Genomic DNA, 19605 nt, shown 5'->3' with positions numbered 1-19605 from the left:
TTACCCATACTTGATACTTGTAGTAGGCTCAGGCCTCCAGCGAAGGATATGAGCGAAATACCATGCATCGCTGCACCTCTGAAGCAAAACTGATTCGCACACACGTCGACGGGCGAACGATGATCTTGAGATCTTGTGAATCGGTAGATTGGATAGAATTCAGTTATGAGAATTTTAGTATCCCTGATTCGTCGATCTACTTCATAGTTAATCGTTATGCAAAAGTTGCGAGACTGGCTCGGTACTTCTGTCGTCATCGTCGTCGTTGGCACGTGGCACCGTGCTTTAACGAGCATTCCGAAACTTGAAGGTGTACTTCTAGCTCTCTTAATTTCTTATGTACACTACTCTAAACTATTTCAGTGAACTAGGTTTATTCCTCCGTATCTAAGCTTCGTTATTGTTTTATTATCGTATAAAACATAAGCCAGCTTTATGCCTGATCGTTCTCGGAGAAATATTGTCGTGCCGTTTACTTAGGTCAGTCTGTTGTTCCAGCGATACCTTGTACCTTGTCGGACGGAAAAAAAGGAGGTAAAAAAAAAAGAAGGTGAACGAGTTACCGACAAATTACGGTACGTCGTATTCGCGAGTGATTCGAACCCCTCGCTACTACGGCACGGCACACGCGTGCATTACCCACGGTTTGTCGCACACAAGGTTAGCGTGAATCGCTTGTGCGCGGGCGTGCGTGCGTGTTTCTTTGATGTCCGAGCCAATGCTACGTAAGCAGTGGCAAGAGCTGAGCCTAGCTCAAATACGGTAGCGAGCAATTCATCGTAAGATTAGAAAGTTGCTAACGAATTTGAATACGCGTACCTACAACACGCACGCCGGCACGCCACGGGACCTTACGGAGTGCTGCAGGGAAAAAGGGTGGAGCAAGGGGACGACGCCGCTCTTGTCATCCTGCCTGACGGTGTACAAGGTGTTGGGTGTCGTGCGAAGCGCTGAAAATACGGTAATTCAACTGGCGCGATGAGATGTCGAGGATGAAAAGGAGATTCTCGGAGAAATCTCCGAGAAAGAGAGACTAGAATTACTGAAATCGGTGAACAAAAAATAACAAAATAAAAAAACAAACTAATTGCACGGTGATACAGACCTGCCTGTGAATAGTTTAAAACCGATCAGCTTCAACGTGGCCGGAATTCAGGCGGAAATAGGTGTACGTATATGTACATACATGTGCCTAATACCTATGTAGGTAAGTGTACATGACACAGCTTACAATGATTTTGACGGGCGACGGGTCGAAAGAATTTCTGGTATTTTTTCAACCGTTTCAATTATATAATTGACAAATCCAATCAACCGTGGGTATATACCTATGTATATCCGATCGTGTTATACCTGCCGTGTATCTCCCCCCCGCCATCTCCGCCCTGGAACGCCCAACGAGCTATGTTCCAATATCTATCGTGTGCACGTGTGAGATGTATGGATATGTACGGATGTATACGCGTGCAGGCACACGTGTCGGTGTGAATCGTGAATATCTATAATACATATATCAGGCGGACAGAAGCCCGGCTGTGCTCGTTAAGGAACGGGTGTAGAATGAGCCTATAATACATTGCCGACACCCGGCTGAAACAAACAAACAAATGCATTTTTAATTAAATGAGCAGCCATCCTTTATCCTGTTTGCAGTTTCCGTCAGGGTAGATATTATTTTTATCATCGTGTAATAATTGTCATAATCATCGTCTTCATCCTCCTCGTCATCTTTCTATGTTATTATTACTGAATTATCATGATATTCTCGATGAAGCTTATACAACATGTAGGTATAATGCATTATGCATGTAATGTTATAGGTATGAAATTCATGAATCTACACACGCAATGATTGGCATTTGCGTTCGGCAATGTTTATACATTTTTATTGCGAATAACAAACATGGCTTTGAAAATTAATTAAAGAAAACGAAAATTTCACGCTTGTATGTGCAGGCCACTCCTTTCGCGTAGAAAAATTCCGCGAGATACCGTCTACGAAGGACGAAATAAATTCCTCGCACAGTGGCGTAATAACGACGAATTAACTATTCGTCGCGCAATGGTTATAGAATTTTTCTGCCAAACGGGTCCATTGAACTTCACGTACACCAGTGTTGGAAAATTAGTACGTTGATCACGCTTATTCGTATACTTCTCATAAAATTACGGGCTGTCCAAATAAACCTTCAGTACTCCACCATACGTGACAAAAGAAAAAAAACTAACGTTGTAATTGATACGGAAAATTTTCGATTAAACTCATCGAGTAGCTACTTGATAAAATAATAATTCGCTACTTCGACTGAGGCTGCGGGTTGTTCGCGGCTGCGGACTTGATCCTCGTACACCTGGTAATAAAAACCGTTGTTCACCTTCCGTAGGCCGCCATGCCGGTCGCTTCTCACCGCAGAACGTCGTGGGCGCAGGTTGCCTGAAACAACAAACGCTGCAATATATTAGCTCGGATGCACATTCTATTCGAAATGTCTCGTATAACAGTAGCTTCCCGTACACCTGATCGATCTTCACTATCGTAAAACAATGCGAAATAGCTGGATACACCATACCACCCCGATATTTTATCACGAGTTTGATGATGGGGTGTATATCTGTAGTTTCGAAGCACATGGAGTGCTGAGAAGAATGGTGGGCGACCATTTTTCGTGCTTAGTTGGAGAATGGATGGTCTAGTCGTCCATATGGACGGAGAATTCCATTCTCTTTCTCCGTCTCTCTTTTTCTCACAATCTCTCTCTCTCTTTGACGCTCTAGCTCGGACAGTTGGGGACAATTAGTATTTAATGGAGTGTAAGCGTTGAATTTACCGGGTCATCCTAGCGGAGTGAAAAAGCCCCCCAAGTTCGAGAACTTAGCGTATATCTCTCGACTTTTCTCCTTCGGCCCTGAGTGTTGTGAAAACTTTGGACCAGATTTTTCCTGCAAGTGCCCTCTTATCAGCTATCTGAAACTTTACTCCTTTACAACAAGCGGCAGCTTCGTCTTTCCCCCTCAATTCACACCACACTAGAGGGGAACCAGCAGCGTAGCTTGTAGCTTGTACACCATAACCCGACTGCTCGCCTCGCTTACCGGCGTCAGGTTTTACGGAGATAAATAGTAAATCTATATGCCGGTTACGTGCAGACTGGAAATTGAGTATGTGCACTGTACACATATATACGTATCTATATTCAAGGGGCACGGTTGGACCTTAAAGCGGAGTAATAAGTAAGTAAGCTATACCTAATACAACCTTTGAATAACCGCAGTGTTTCTCATGAAAACGTGTCGCGGTGACGCAGTTCCGTATCAAAACATTCCCCGTGAGTCATCATTACGCCTCTAATCGTAGAAACGAGTTGAAATTTGGTCAGAGGTATTCTAACCACGTACCTACTCCGAATCGCGAATTTTATTATTACCGCGAACAAAAGGTCTTGCGGTTAGAAACACGCGGCCTTGCGAAGACGGTGATAATCCAGCCGAGTCCGACATCATTAAATGAGAAAACATCCGGCTGGGGTAACGCGATATGGTGATGAGTTTAGCTGCGCAGGTGAGCACCGAACCCGATTATACGTGGTCCTCGTTATTGGCGGTCGGATCAAATTCCCTTTCAAAAATAAAATAATCCGCTTTGCATATTGCACACTGATACATTCCGCTGCAGTACACTCGGAACCAAAATCTCCCCTCATGCATACTAAACAACTTCCACTCTACCATTTTTCCTATTTTAATCACCCTGCGAGCGTGTTGCGCGTGTGATGCTCGCGTATAACCGTTCGCTCGAAATTTCATTTCCAAGCGGATTAACGCGGAGAGATCGATGGCGTTACGACCCAGTATCATTCGTTTCACCGGATGATCAGATCACCCCTACCCTTGATGTTACCAACTCTGACATACGCGTCTAACATCTCCGCAAATATCTTTCCCGGCGACACCTTGTACCTACACATACACGTCTTGAGGATTCCGGAAGGTGCGATGTCAGGACATATCACACGACGCACTGCGGAATCCTCATCGTCGGCATGACGTGTAACCGTATAAAATATAAAAAATTGTCGAAAAATTGACGACGACGGCAATACGATGCAAGGTATATCGTACAACCGGTGTAATTCTTGTCGTGCGTGTGGTTTTCTACCTCGGCTTTTCCTGCATACGCGTCCGCAATCATTATTTGTGTTTTGGAACGAAATGAAACTCCTGTGAAATCGCACGGGGTGAGGCGAACCGGCGGTGGTGGCCGAGTTCGCGAGGCGGGGCTAAGCGCGGGTCGATATCAAGCACCCCTCAATGGAACCACCCGGGTTCCTCTTCCATCCCCTGGTGCGCACCCCTCGACCGTAACTCTGTCTCCCTTTCTCCCTCCAACCACCTCGCCATCTCTCTCCGTCGCTCCTTTCCCCCTTTTTTCCTGCTGTCCCTTTCCCTCTCGGCCTCACTCTCACTCTCTCTCTCTTTCTCTCTCTTTATACCCGAGTCGAGCTGTCCTCCTTCACTCACTACGGCCTCTATATAGTCTATTTTACAGACCGTGCACGTACACGCGGATACGTGGGTAGAAGACACGCGCACAACCGGACATCGCTTCCTGCAGTACACAAGCATTATAGGTATATACACTGTAGGTACCTGAGTTTTCTTCTGGTCTAAGCCTTTTTATTATCGCCCTATTGGCTTCCTTTTTATTGCCCCGCCCGTGGATGGCATTTTCAGGCTTATGTCAGACGATCCGAGATATTTCGTATCTGCTCGCTTTATTCATTTATTGTATACCTACATGCTTTCGATATGCGTTCACCGAACAGTTAGGTGGTCGAAGATTGTGCAAGATTCACGATCTGTAACGTTATAGGTGAAACGAAGCATGGACGACGACACCTGCCGGAATTAAGGCGACGCGGGGCAGTTAACGTTACTACTTTGTAGACCGACGGTGCAGGATGAGTATACGACTCGTGCCAACGCACGCTCTTAACCCTTAACCGCGTTTCAACATTTACAGAGTGGACGAAAGAGCGTGTGAAGTCTCGTACCCACCGGACATATCTACGTATCGTGCCTCGAGTAACTCGAGCTCATCTTTTTAAATTTAAGAGGGTGTATGCCTCGAGGGGCGGCAAGAACTTCAGGGGGACTGAAAACCAGACTGAAACGAAGCTTTTGATAACCTGCTTGACTTTTATTACGGCAGTTTACCATATAGTCCGTTGAAGGGTGCATGTTAAAGTTACAAAAGTCAGGATCACTGAGACAATGCCTTTTATCTAGAATATTCTTTTTTTCAGACCTCGAATTTTCTTTATAAATAAATTTCCTTAATTTGCAATCGATAGCACTAGAAAGCCGCGGGTGAATGAGAAAAATTTATGTACCAGCATCGTGACACAATGAAGAATCGAAGTGGACCAGCGGAAGAACGGCTCCTCGGAGGTTGTTCGGCAGAGTCAATATAATATAAGCATACGTGATAGCCCCCCTTGAACGAGGAGATCTACGGCTTACCGTCATCTTAACGGTGCCTTTTGTCTGACATATTTGACAGCAGCCACTGCTTCATTCTCAGAGCTAGCAAACACCGCAAGAAGACTAATGGCGAACGTGCATCACAGCCGGCAATTCGCCCGCTCGACAGTTGTCAGTAATTGGTGATCCATTTTGCAAATGGTTGCTTTTAGGCCTCGAACCGATACCTTACAATCGGATAATAATCGTGCAACTGATTGCACGAACGCTCGGGTGGCGTGTGCTTCGGTGAAGGAATTTATAGACAATGGGATCAATGCGAAGTGGATCTCATTGTCTATATACTTCGTTCCTCAAGTCGAGTCGCTAACTAAGCGAAACAGGATAAGAGGGCCCGCGTCGACGTCTGTACCTACACGTTTCTATTACGTCACTCGTTATACACGTATACGAATGTCTTGGCTGTATATTTTATGAAAATACTCCGCAGAGAGCGAGTGGCCAGCGTATCAATAATAAAAGATTTCAGCGCAGCCTCATGTTTATATGCAGCTTTATTTCTCTCCCGGGTCTGCCCTTTACTCACGACTAGCATTATCTCGCTCACTCGCGCGTATTTTGCCTCCGAAAGAGCCGCCCCCCTCTTACCCCGACCGCCGGTAGGGCCATTAAAATTCTGAGCGCCACGCCGTTGAAAAATTACGCTGCTCCCATCCTCGTCTCGCCCTGGGCTCGGCCCGATTACCTCCCTCTCTCTTTATCGCTCGCAGCTGAGCCACATTCGAGTATCTCTTACCCTCTCTGGCGTTCCAGGGGTCGTCTCGCGGCTAACATCACCGAAAGACAGCTCTTAGAGAAATGTTCCGTCGAGCGTCCGCATTCGATTCACTTACCTGGAGGGCTCCTTTGCTCCTCCGACCTCAGCACCGTGCTGCAAATATATTTACAGGCACGCGTGTAATACGTATATGCGGAAGGATTTATAGTCACATCTCTGTATTCAGTATTCATTCACGCGTACAGATGCACATTTAGGGCTGGCCTGCAACAGCAGCAACAGCAGTAGCTCCGAAAGGGAATTGAGACCGGGGCTTATTCTCGCGAAATTGAAGGGCTCGCCGTGTCCGGCGGCCATTTTGTTTTGTTGAAATTGAATTGTACGACGCGTCGTCGACGGATAGCGAAACCTGAATTCCAAATGAAAAATACCAGGAGGGCTTTTTATTGCGCTGCCAAAATTTCTGCGACCTCCCCGAGTCTCGAGGTCCTTGCTCCGGGCTCCGACGCGTAAACAAATCCCCAGCTCTCACCCCGAAAGGGGATCAAGACTGCAGTCGTCGTGCGCAGCTATCGGATGTTCATCTTCTCGTAACTCACGGTTCGACTGTCTTCTTCCGCACAATTTTCAAATCGACACATCGCTCGATGTAACATATGGTAGGTATAAGGTATGCCAGAAACTTTCCTCGAACATGGTTTGCAGTTTTTCACGTCGTCAAATTCGTGTCATTATAGGTATAAGCGGTCCGAGCTCCTGCAGGTAGTTATCCAAGTGGGTAATCGCTGATCTGTCACTCTGATCATTCCTCCGTATACATAATGTCTCAGGTAAAGCATTCGCGAACTCCGTATAGCGGACTTACAAGAGACGGTATTACACGGACTGTATATTGCTTGCGCAACCGATAACCACGGATTATGCAATGACAAGCTGTGAATGAGTACAACGTTCATGTCAATTTGCATCATGTCAATGGTATATAAATTCCGAGTCACATTCATTCATTCCCGTAAATATTGGTCAGACGAGTTTCGTTATTGTCTCACACTTGTAGCCTTCGGCTACCGCCTTATATTTTTCGGCCTCCACCGATCCGACGATATTTTATTTTCACCACAAATTCTTATCAGGAAGGTAATCAAGTGTGAGTTGTAAGGCTTCTCGTATCACGAAGCCGCGTGGTTGGTAGATTTTTTTAAATAGGAGAGAAAAAAGGGGTGGAAAATACCGCCGTCCGGGGTGGCGACGCCTCGTCAACTCGACACCCCTCGGGGCGGTTGCTCGTCGACCCCTGTAGCTGCGGCCTGCACGTAATTTACTGCCAAGCTGTTCTACGCGGTAATCAAATCTCGTTCCCGTGACAAACCTTATTTTATCTTCACGCTAAATGCCGACATGAAACCCATACCTAATTCAATTGGGACAGTCGGTGACTAGACTACCAAAAAATCTTCTGTTTCGCTCGCTCGCGTATACATTGTATTATATTTCCCAACATCTATGCCATGCACAGGCGAGTCTCCGCATCTGCCGAGCAAAAAGTATGTACCTACGGCACCATTATTTTTCTTTTCTTTGTTCTTTCCCAATCTTATCCAAGGTGTGCGATCGTGTGAATAAAAGAGTCCGAATCGTCCAACACGCACGTGTAACAACCACAAGCAATCCCGATATACCATAGCTGAGCACGAGCGTGCAATTGAGGATTTAATTAGAAGATCGACAAAGGTTATCCCAAGTATTGATCAATCAGGCTATCAGGCGGTGTTGTGAACAACTTATATTACTCCCGTTACGGATCGCCCGGAACGACGTTATCAGGGTAGTTTTTGCGGACGGCGCGGCGAGGGATACGCTTCTTCCGCCTTTCAGAGTACCTATAGAGAGTCGTCCAAGTCGCCGGGGCTGAGTGGGTATATGTATAGAGACACGATAACTCGATACAGAAATCTCTCTCTTCGTCGATCCCGAGGGAGTCCCGAGTCTCTCGTCTCCGTTGTTAGTGCGGCGTTGGCCCCGTCACCCAGCTCCTCATCCCAGTCCTCCGACTCCTGCGGGCTCTCAACTTCGTGATCCCTGACTTCGCCGCGGCTAAGGCTTATAAGACGCGTAAGCCGCAGCCTGTGTAATCGGCCGTTAATCACGTGGCCGACGTGGTTCCATATACGTATAGATCCTGGGGATAAATTAAATGGAAAAACTAAATGGCCGCGTGTCCGAGGAATTAGTACACGCGGGCATTCGTACAATGGACATAATAAAGCCGAAAAGCCGTAACGCTGCTAACGTGAACGCCATTTGCCCGTTCCACGACTCCACGGTTCCACGGTTCCACGGGCCAACTGCCAACACGAAAACCTCGTTCTCTCCGTCCTCCTCGCCCACCCGGAGTAATAACTCGTCCTCGTCTTCCCCAGCGGGGAGCGCCGCGTTTTCTCTTTGTCAGCCGCGGGAGCGCGTATGTATACCATACGAATAATCAATATTAATGTCATATCAATTCATAGCTACAATGTACCCAATTATACACCTATACGGCCATACCACGTGTATGCTTATTCGGTCCGCCGGTTCCTTCGCGTCGCTGGACCCCGCAGCCAGAACATCGAAATTATAATTCAATAACCTCGCCGCTCGTGCAACATGACTGGAAAAGATTATGTATATTTAGGTGAACAAACGAGCTACTAAACCGGAGAACGGGAGCTAACAGTCGCCAGAAAAAAGCGCCCGAATATCACACGTATCGTGTCCATAACAGGCCATATCGCCGACATTGTTGTACCGAAGCTTCCGTTTTGCTTCCAATTTTTCAAACACCTTGCGTAAGTGCGCATTTCCGTGAAACAGCAGGTGAGCCTGGAAGTATGTACCTGAGTTACCTTCTGTTCGCCAGGCACTAATATCAAAGCAATTCCTAATCGCCGTGAGGTGATATCGTGTCAGGTATCGTTTATCTTTTTGCAGTGAATGTCGGTGAGTCTACGAACACCGTATATTCCCCTCATTTAGGACCGTGCCCTGAGGCTATAATCGAGACCCGATGATATGGATCGCCCCTTGACGTAGAGCCCAAGTAATTGGACAGTAAGGTAAAAAGTGAGAAACTATAAACATAAAATGTCTCTACTCTCGTATATTTTTCTTCCTACAGCGTAGTTTCACTTCTTCTCCCGAGTATTACCACGCCATTCGGTAAAATTGCTTGTGAAACCGATAATTAGAGCGGGTTGTTAGGCTATACACGACCAACCGGAGCCCTCTACTACATGTACTTTACACAATTTTGCAAACTCGTGAGATATTTTCCCATGTAGGATATACGGTGACGTCTTTTAGCCAATCAAGTCTTTGACTTCATCGACGTCTATACCATAAGCTACCTGCATAGATTCCCTTGCCACATCTCGACTATAAGCTACAGACTTGGATTCTTTCCTTCAGAATTGTATCGACAATTTAGCCGCGGCTTTATACCTCTAATAATTCAAATACACACACACAGACACATACATTTGTGTACAGATACTAATTTTCCTCGCTTCTTTCTTGGCCTGCCGCCGTATGACGGCCGACACTCGACGCCAAGCTCGGCCAAAAACCTACACAAGGATACGTGCGTGAGAGCGAGCTTCACCGGGTAGAGTGAAGGGGACGGAGGTCATTCTCTAAGCACGTCACGTTCTGACGCCACCAAGGGTGCTCACGGCATGTGGTCGCACCCACCCCTCGGTCGACAGAGAGAAGCCACGGGGAAGTGGCGACGAAAGGGAAAAGGACAGGGGGTGGAGGGGCGGTCGTTGGCTCCTCGAAACCCCGAACCAACCCCCGCTTAACTTCACCCTTGTTATAAATACTAATTGCACTATACAAACGCTCTGAAATGTGTTTAACGTATTTTTAGCACGTGCTGTGTGCATGTTCCTCCGCATGTGTGGGGTTATTCGGTTTTATTTCACACGTAAGTATATGTTCATGTATAGATTATACATCGACGACGGTGTGCCGGGCAATTACCGCCATTGCTCAAAGACTTGACCGTTTCTTTCGGTCAGGCATGATCGAGGCTGGAAGACGGTAGGAGGAAAGGTTCGCGTGCGAAGAGAAGTATAGACGATGAATACACATCGGCTGATTGGCACCGTGCGGATGATGTGGGAAGAAAAAAAGCAGCCGGCACCCGAACCAATTTCGATTCGGGTAAAATGATTGGTAATTTGCTCGCCTCGCGCCAACCTTTGCAATTTTCCGGATTGTCCAGTATGTGCCGGAATTATCATCGGCGGAGAATTTCCGTTTCGACGGGTGACCCTTTTTCCCTCGGTCCGTCGGTGCCATGTTCTGCTCTCTTTTCCCCATTCGTGCTCTTCATTGATTCGCGGCAAACCGCGACAATGAATCATGCCCAGCCGTGCAGCTGGCAAACGTAAAATTAGCTTGTCACAACGCGCGGTACCTACACTTACAAACACAGTCCTTTTATTTCCACACCGTTGACGAGACTTGCGGTCGTTAATCCAACGTTTCTTTTAGTCCCGAGATGTGTCGTTATTTTTTGCGTATATAAATTTTCCCTCATCGTATCCAGGAGAAGGGCATATCGCCGGCGAGAGGACCAGACTCGCCGACTGCACTTGGCCAGTTGCATGACGACGCATGGAGCCCAAGGCGAATCACCGGAACCTTATTTATCCCTCGTCAAACGACGCCACCTTTGCAGTATAGTCAGCGCCGCGAATAGAGGGAGGGGGACAAACGGTACCCGATATGCCCCGGGCGGAACATGATCCAGGGTGAAAGTTTTCAACATGAGAACCGAGGATATCCATTGTCCAACGATTTCCACCATGCAAAGTGTTGACGATGTAGATGGATGATAAAGAAAACAATGCTTAATCAACAATGCAGCAATATTAATCAATTTACTTCCTGTCTTCTCAATTATTGTCATTTCCGACGAAAAACGATCGACATTATTATCTCTGGGTAACCCAGAGCTGGAAAATACTCTTTAGACCCGTTGATCAATCGTTTCTGTTGAATACAACGATCAGACACCGCCATCTCTAGACAGACTACCGAAGCACATACACCCACATCAGTAACACATTTTTCCAAACACTCTCTCACTTTGTGCAGAAGCATATAGTATACACGACACGCTGTAATTTTGTACACGCATAAACGATATTTTTCTGAATAAAGTATCAGATGTATATACTGCGCATATCGTTCAAGACTACCATTATTTCAACACACCGTTCAACAATATCCCATAAATAAAGTATAACAACAGTTTCGACTCACTCAAGGGTTCCTCTTTACGTTTTCCAAGGTGGTTAAAAAATCAAGGATCGCCATTGGACACTTTTATCCACCGACCATCGTGTGTTTCGTATATAATATTCGTATGCTTATGAGGGCTATTGTCAAAAGGTAGAAACATACGTAGATATATTTCTGCTTCGCCCCGGGTGTCCAACTACCCGGTTACGGTGTTGAGTACACAGTGTACAATTGGTGCCGCCGAGCAAGAACTGCAACTGTCCAACTTGACGGTGGTTGTATATTATTTAGCAGTAACAGGTGAACGGCGTGTGATTAAAAACGCGCGCCGCCTCTTTCGCCTGCAATCTGCAGCTTGCACAATGGTCTACACGTATATTGTAAATAATACACTTCGAAAGCAGGATCCGTTTACTTGCAGTCATCCTTGGCGTTCATCGACGCCGCGGTGGTGAGACGGTATAAGTAAAGCATCGTTATGCGGCAATCGCGAGCGAAGCGTCTATAAATCGCATTACGATTTTACGGAAATCACCCTCTCGCCCGGAAAGTGAGTATTAACGTCTATCTATTTCCGCTGGTGAAACGGAGATTCCTCGGTTGTTTTTGAAACCCTGGCAATCGGGAAGCGAGAAGCTGGGGCGTGGAGAGTTGAAAAATTACCAGATAATGGATTAGTTGCCTGACAGATGGCCACCACGCCGGCAGGGGCGGGGAGGGGAGGGGGGGGGGGTGCAAGAGAGAGGGGTCGAAGAGGGTCATACGCGGTATTTGAAAAGGGAGGCCCTACGGTACAGGGAAAACGCATCGAATCACGTGAAATTTCACGAGTTTTCACAGCTTGGCTCGCCTTGATACGGGAAATCTGGGAAGTGGGTCGAAGTGGCCTCGGCACCTCGACTTCCCACCAAAGAAGACCCCTGCGGAGGGAAGCCGAAACGAGATCTCGAGATATCCAGCGGGAGCTTTCGGGACCGACGCTTACCTAGGAGGGGATCGAGGCTCGAGGGTCTTTTGAAAAAAAGGAAAGGGAATAAAAAATCACCAAGAGGTACTCGATGATGCTCAACGACTCCTGATGGGCAGGCGACTGAAGATCAATGAGGCAAAAACGCTGGAGAACGAAAAGAAGTTCCCCCGGGATTAACCTGCGGGTTCAATTTGTACACTTGGACCCCTTTACATGCATGAAATTCATTGGAATTTCGGCAGCAACGATTTCTCTGTATTATACGCATACATGTGCTTTAAGCTGGTCGTTAAATGGTTTTTTTGGAAGGGGGGGGGTTCAATGTTGAATGTTCGGAAATCGACTTTAAATATAAAAAATATTCAATGAAGATTAAATAAAGTATGAAATACGACGTTATATAGCTTGAACAACGATTAAAAAATAATATACTAAATTAAAATCCTCACGACTCGTGTGGAATATACGATCTAGGGGGAGACTAAGGGCTGAGAATAAAAATCTGAAAAAATTAGAGTAATTTTTTCTATATTTATAGCCGATTTACGACTATCCAACATGATCTTCCATTTAACGTCCACCCTAACGTGCATGTAAGTATAGATATACGTACGAATCAACAAGAACCGTAAGACCGATTTTAACCGTACAATCCAAATATTTAGTTGAATAGGCGTTTTTATGCCCAACTTATCGCTGGGTTTAAAGGTTTTTTACTTCGAGCCTTCGTATCACTATTCTTGTTTACGTAAAATGATTTTGTCGTTACTATTATACCTGTGGGTAGATGATCGGTAATTCATTCACTCGATCCCCTGACAATACGTAGGTGTATCCTATTAACAGCACATTTGCATGCACCGCCACTCCAAACCTCCTAAAGAGAAAAGTCAACTGTCTTGAGTAAACAACGTCTTCCGGTTTATCCTGATTACGCATAATACAGTTTGCAGTGGGTCTGCAGAATGTGTGAAATGGCGATGGCGGGGTCGAGGAAATGGTTTGTAAAATAACTTCAAAGGAAATATCTGTCGACTGCGGTAGTCAAAGCCCGAAGGGATTCAAACCTGACTTGGCATAGCTGACCTAACCAAACTGAAGCAGACCAAACCAAACAGTGGTAGATTTGTAAGCAAGGGAGATGAGTGGTGAGGCAATGGGGGGGGATTGGGGTGTAACGATACGAGAAAGGACGGAGCAAAAACATGGTCAGGGTAAAAAGAATCGAGCAAAGAAGCGAAGGCGGAAGAAAGAAGGAGTAAGAGAAAGAAGGAGCGAGGGAGGGAGAGGGAGAGAGGGAGAGAGAGAGAGAGAGCGGATCCGGGACCGAGTACGGTATTATAGGAAAACAATGTGAGAAAAAAGGATGGCTGCACCGCTGTGCGCAAATAAACGTAAAAACACAAAAGGAGGTACAAAACTCTGGCGTAACAAAAGATACCAAAGGCTAAAGAGAGAAAGAGAGAGAGGGAGAGAGGGAGAGAGGGAGAGAGAGATAGGTAGGGAAGAAGAAGAAGAGTGGAACGTTGTAAAGGTGGGCACTCTGTCTACATTTCCCTCGTCTCTCTTGTACCTCGGCCCCATCCTTCCAGGGCCCCTCTTCGTGAGTAACTGTGTTTTTATATTTCATTTTGTTCCCTTGAACCACCGATTAACTGCGCGGATGAAGAAGCCGCACCGCGCGCTGCGCCGGTCGGGTTGCCTTTTCAGGCAAGCGTGAGCCGCATTGTTCATTCGCACGTTCGTTTCCTGCCCGTCGATCTCATTGTCACACTTACCCCCCGGTTATTGCGGTAATAATCTTATCCTTTACCACAAATTCCTCTTCTTTACCATAACGCGACGTAACGTGAAGAATCATTATGCAATCTACCTGATATAACTCGCGTGCATATACACATACACATAATATACATGCATATATATGATGTGTCGTGAAACAGCAAGGCGGCGTGAATAACGACGGACCGCGTAACCGTGGATTAACAATCAAACAAGGGCGACCCGTCGATTTGAAATTGACATTTCACAACAGTAATCGACGAGGCTGATGGCATGCTTGTATATCCATAACAGAGCCCGCGGACTGTGATAAAGTCTTAATTAGTACGGCTCCCAACTAATTGATATTAATTACGCTGTTGCTGCAGAATTAACGCCGGGCTAATGGTTATCTTCGTCTGTTATCTAACGACCCACCTCCCTGATGTTGCCTAGCTCAATCGAGCCGAGTCTTACCGATGTTGCCTTGCTTAGCCTTCCCTCTTGGCTCTCGCTGCTGCTACTGTGGCCGCGTATTAGCCGCAGGTAAGCTAACGGCGGTGCTATTACAAGCGTTCCTGTATTCACGTGAATACGCATTATAGTATACCCATAATGCAGGTACGCGCGACGTTCCTGGTTACCTGCCCGGGTATTTGTGCGTGTGAAACACGCCTGTACAACTCACGGAGGAACCCATCCTTCCAAGACGGGTTTTCACGCAAGGGTTTGCTGGAACGTCGCGACGGGACGCCCCTTTCCGTAAGTACCAACGCAAAAACGAACGTAACCCTCTTTGCCGTCGTTATAGCGTAATCCAGACAAAAACCGCGAAGAGACAAGCCTGCAATTCGGTGAATTGTCGTCGAAAGAGTTCTTCGGCAACAATTCCCTCGTGTCAACGTCAACGCACCGCTTCATTGCAGGAAAATGCCGGTCAGCGGGTATTAATACGTCCCTTTTATAATCCGCGGCCATTTCACGTGCCTCCGAAATACAAAGTAAGGTATGTCGAAAAATCTTTACGCGACGCGGTTCGTTTTCACAGCGCAGGAGATAATTATACATCTCGCGCGAGTAATCCCCGTTCGGTTGACTTCCAAGGGTCTGAATTTTACGCTCAATATAATTCAAGATGGGTCGAATCGATCTTTAACGTTCAAACTCTCTACGCTGCAAGGAAATTCAACCCAAATATTTCAAAAAGCGTTTTCTGCTCGACGGCTGCAATCATCGCCGAGGTGCTTCCTCTCTGGTGTGAGAGAATAGAACGAGCTCGGTAATCTCCCAATTAACTCTCCCGTCACTCTTATTTACTCCATGCGGAAGACCGCATTTGTCGCATGCGCGTTGCACGTATACAACATTTCAGTATCAATGAATTCATCCAGGATATTCGACAGCCATCATCCAACGTGTACAAAACAATTACTTTTCCTAATTACGTTTTCCTGCGTACTCAACGTGTACTAGACATTCCTCTGCAAGTCGGTTGCGATCAAGAGAACAGCTAACATAATATAGCTGGTGAACCCGTGCGTCAGTGATGCCCGGATGATCGAGCGTACGGTGGCGTAACGCATCCTGAAGGAGCGTGAACCCAGACGACCTAGGGATAAACCGATTTCGGTCCAATAATGAATTCAACAGCTGCTCGCGTACGAGCCAAAGCGGCAAAGTGATTTCGATGTAAATCACTTCATCTTTGGCGTATATTTGATCGTGCCGGGGGTCGGGGGGGGGGGGGGGGGCGTACAGCGGCAGTTTCTCTGCTTAGACTTAATTACTACGATTAGCGCTGGGAGGAAGAGCACCCTAAGGTATACAGATATACACGCGCGGGTATACGCTCACCGAATCAGATACGTGTGATGGTGTGTGTACGTATATACATCGAGACATATAGGTGTTACATACATATTACATACCCACCCGACGTCATCTCGCTATACGTAAGCATGGTCTGCAGCCCGGTGCCGGGAGGCAAGGGGCGACTGAAGTCGCCGGGGTTGAAACTGGGGCTGAAACTACTGAGGGCGAGGAGTGCGAGCGAACGAGCGAGTGAGTGCCTCCCCCCTTGGACTCCACCTCGATGAGAGGATGCAGTGGCGTAACGTTGCCAAGCTTTATGCAAGGAAATTTCACATCACCGGCAGGGAAATCAAAGTCTCGTATAACGCGGGTATCTAATGCATACGCGTATTATATTATTGCGGAAGAATTTTCAGATCTTGCATAATTGCTGGACGAGTATGGAATAGGGAGGATTCAAAACTTTTATAAGCAGTATGCACGTTCAAACCTGTGGATTTTTCAACCTTGAGATTACCGCCGCTATCGGGTCACCCGAGCAGGGTACATTCCGTTTTTATTAGCAATTCCGTTCCGAAACGACATTACGACGGAGCTTGTACGCCATTGGGAACCCAGCGGTTTCGAGTGTTGCTAGGATACACCCTTCGCAACCCCTGACGTCCGACAAAGACGGCCCTACGAGTGGGAGGAAGACGGGGACTAGCTTCCTCTTCAATCTTCGAACACTCATTCGCATCTGTGTGTGGGTTTGTTATACCTACATCTATACACTAAGGCCTGTAGAGTTATACTCTACAGTACGTGCGACGGTACAGGATGTGGTGCGGTAGATGTTATGTGGGTATATCGTATATGGGATCACCGCGAAGAATACAGTGGGAGCCCGGAGGAGATGCTTGGACTGGGCGAGGGAGGGTGAGAGGGAGGGGATTTGGCATCTACGAGTTGTTTAGTAGATGCCAGTGATCCTTGAAGTGGATATTTGTTCCGGTAATGTGACGGGTGACTGATATGAACATCACGCCTCTAAAAAGATCTAACCGCGTCTGTACCCCCCCTCCCAATCAACGGGCCGGAGGGCCGATCTTATCCGAAACTATTGGAGAAGAAAGTCTAGTAGGTAGTGTCATGGAGATTATGGAAGGTTGAAAGCTTCGAGAAATAGATAGAGAGAGACAGAGAGAGAGAAAGAGGGGGAACCGGTATCTGAGTTATCGGTTTTCGTTGTCATATTGACTTGTTAGCTTTGTACAGCCGGATTCTTCCACGCCAACATACATCACCAGTACCCATTTAAGATGTGCTCGACTGCAGAAGCTGCGGCTTAGAGGGCAGAGATGATCTCATATTCGTCGTCTGGAGTACTGTATACCGGGTGAAGTGTGGCCGTGCTCTTGTGTTCGATCGATCCGACGACGGTATAGGAAAACTCGGTGAAGAAAAAAAATAGGACCGAGAATATATCGGATTTGTAGTCTCGTCGACGGTGAGTGTATGTAGACAGAATATTTCAGGTGTGTCATCAAAAAAGAACTCGGAATATGGTAGTAATCGTGAGTACTTTTTTCTGGATGTAGGTAGCGCCCGGCTTGTGCACGGCAGCGTTTAAATCGGACTTAAAATTCCTTCGGTATATTATACCTACGTGTAAAACTCGGAAGGAGAGCCTTGCCAGCTCGGAGCTCGGCTATCTCAATGAGATTTACACGACTCTGAGGGTTTATTCAACGCGGCTAACGATAAGTACTCGAATAGGCGTTGGCGTTGAAGGTTCGAACACGTCCGAGCTACGCGGTAGGCATCGTAGATACCTACTTGATAATAAACAATCAAGCTATGAGCAAGGCAAAGCTGTGCGTGCCTTCTCGCCGCGCCCCGTACTGCACGAATGTTAGATGTGTTGGCGTTGATGAAGATGATTCTGACGATACGCATACATGCGATATACCATTACGGAGGGAAAAGCCTGTCCATCGAACTCTCTTCCTAGCAGCAACTGCAGGTAGGAAGAAGGCAGACGTTCGAATGAACTGGAGTGATGAAGAATGGGGAGAACCGAGTAGCACAGGCGTTTGGTACAGAGTCAACTTTTGATTGGATTATATCGACGCCCTCTGATGCCAGCCCACAGCAAAGTGCGCGAGTTGTCATCCGACACGAAACGCCGACTGGCAAATCCAGTAGTCCCCCCTACCGGCGACCGCATCTTTTGTTTGTTTTATATCTTTAGGTCCCCTTGCCTCCCTCGCTCCCCGAGCCGTCCTTCTCGCTTTTTTTATTTTCATTTTTATTTTAATCCAGTGTACGAGGCCCAGCAGCTCGCCTGGGTAAACAGGATCGCCGATACGTGACACCAGCCGGCCACCAACCCGTCCTTTTTTCTCCCCGTTTTCCACGTACCTATTTTATTTTTTTTTATTTACTTTTCCTCCTCGTGACTATAATGCCTGCTTCATTTCTGTTGTTCCAACTGGCTGATCCCGTTTCGTCTTTAATTTTGCTATACAAAAAGAATACCGCCGCTGCTACTGCAAACCGTATTTCCGGTCTTGTCCCGTGGGTAACACGTCGTTATAACTCTACGGAGCGGAAGATCAAGGAGCGGTAACCAGTTGCAACTTGTAATAGACACGTCGTTGATCCGACTCAGCAGGGGACGTAGAGGAATCGAAACTTGTAATGCCCTGTATCCATGAAGCAATCAACCCCGGGCAATTGGATAAAAGGTTCAAAGGCTCGCGCGAATCACCGCGGCAGCGGAGAGTTAAGTGCTCCGTGGCCCGCACGTAGGTAGGTACGTACGTACAACGTATAATACGTGCGCCCTCGGCTCAGTTGGGTTCGCGAAACTCGTTGTCTTCCTATTTAAGGCTTGTTCCTAGTTGAGAGCTGGTCCTTCGTGGAGCGTGGCCTTTTTTGTATCATTTGCCGTAGGCCTCATCTCGAAGTAGGTATAACACGCTGGGTGGGCCTCGGCGAGTGTCTGGAGGCCTCAGACGAGGACGATGCCGATGCCGACCGTAGGCGAGGAAGTGCGAGAGAGCGAGGGTGAGGTGGGGGGGGGTAAACGCGGACCGTCAACGCGCCGCGAGTCGAGCCAAGGAAGAGAAGGGGCGAAGGAGACTGCGGGGGGGGGGGAGAGGAAAGGCGAAGTGATAAGAAAAGACGGAGTACGAGGCGAGGGACAAAGGACTTGTCAGGTAGCAGCCGCCCTTCCCAACAAAGACCCTTCCTATTTCGTTCGTTCTCTCTCTTTCTTTGCTCTCTGCTTCTCTCGCGCTCTCCTCTTGCTTTCTTGGGTGAGAAAAACGAAGAGGCAAAAGAGCCGCACTCTCCGCTGGATATACGGTGATATCCAGCTTTGCCGGTGAATGTAGGAGAAGGACAAGTAGTAGTTTCTACATTTCTGGATTAACCGTGAAAATTGAGTGAAATTTTTTCACAACAAGTTCTCGTTGTATTGTATGTTGGCACTGGGTGACACGTACCTATACCGTAAAGATACGATACG

This window comes from Diprion similis, chromosome 2 (assembly GCF_021155765.1).
Source record: "Diprion similis isolate iyDipSimi1 chromosome 2, iyDipSimi1.1, whole genome shotgun sequence".
NCBI lineage: Eukaryota > Metazoa > Arthropoda > Insecta > Hymenoptera > Diprionidae > Diprion > Diprion similis.
This window is presented reverse-complemented; position numbering follows the sequence as displayed.